Source organism: Piliocolobus tephrosceles, chromosome 19 (genome assembly GCF_002776525.5).
Source record: "Piliocolobus tephrosceles isolate RC106 chromosome 19, ASM277652v3, whole genome shotgun sequence".
Classification (NCBI taxonomy): domain Eukaryota; kingdom Metazoa; phylum Chordata; class Mammalia; order Primates; family Cercopithecidae; genus Piliocolobus; species Piliocolobus tephrosceles.
The window spans coordinates 4,029,635-4,030,882 of NC_045452.1; positions in this window are offsets into that span (position 1 = coordinate 4,029,635).

Below are 1,248 nucleotides of genomic sequence, written 5' to 3' on the forward strand. Positions count from 1 at the left end.
CAGTCCGGGCGACAGAGCAAGACTCCGTCTCAAAAAAAAAAAAAAAGGATGATAGCGGCCCTCTATTTAGTGCCAGTCTCTTCATTTAGTCTCCAACAGGGGTTTTACCTACACTTTCTCCAGCTCTCACCTGAGTAAACCACAGGTAGGGATTTCTATTATTTGCTTATTTGTTTATTGAGATGGGAGTTTTGCTTTGCTGCCCAGGCTGGAGTGCAGTGGCATTTCATGGAAGAGAAAACTGAGTCTCAGAGAAATTAGGTTGTTTCCACCAAATCAAATAGCTAGTACGAGTCAAAGCCAGGACTGGAACCCAGGTCTCCCTAGTCCCAAAGTCCGTTGCCCTCCCAGCTCTGCATCTGCTTGGGTGGGATGAAGGCATAGAATGAGGGTATGGGATCGATCGTCTGCTCTTCTGCCCTGTGCTTTCATTTTATAGATGGGGAAGCTGACTTTGAGGGGTCAAACAGAAGCAGAACTGGGATGAGAAGCAGATTTCCTGACACTGAATCCAGACTTTTTGATATTATGTGCCCCCTGCCTTTCATTCCTCCAGTACAGAGAAGGTTAGAATTCAAGACCCTAGGAACGATGGAGAGAGCCAGGTCAATGAACCTTACAACGTGAATGAGTTGACGAGAGTGGGATGTGAGAGGACTGTGGGGACAGAACATCAGCTGCTCACTAGGTGCAGGAAGGATCTGAAGTGGGGACATCTGGGCAGAGGGGAGGGGAGGGAGGGACCCAGGCAGGCAAGGCTTTGTCTTTATACATTTGAGTGGTTTCAGGTTTACGTTGGGTCACAGACCATGAAAGTTTGAAAAGAATTATGATGATGTCAGCCATACCTGCTAGAAGCTACAAGAGAGCAGGACTCATGGACAAAAGAACAGTTTCTGGCCAGGGGCGGTGGCTCACGCCTGTAATCCCAGCACTTTGGGAGGCCGAGACGGGCGGATCACGAGGTCAGGAGATCGAGACCATCCTGGCTAACATGGTGAAACTCCGTCTCTACTAAAAATGCAAAAATTAGCCGGGTGCAGTGGCGGGCGCCTGTAATCCCAGCTACTCGGGAGGCTGAGGCAGGAGAATGGCGTGAACCCGGGAGGCGGAGCTTGCAGTGAGCCGAGATCGTGCCACTGCATTCCAGCCTGGGCGACAGAGCAAGACTCTGTCTCAAAAAAAAAAAAAAAAAAAAAAAACTGTTTCTTTAAAAATATAGTAGCTGGGCATGGTGGTTCACTGCTG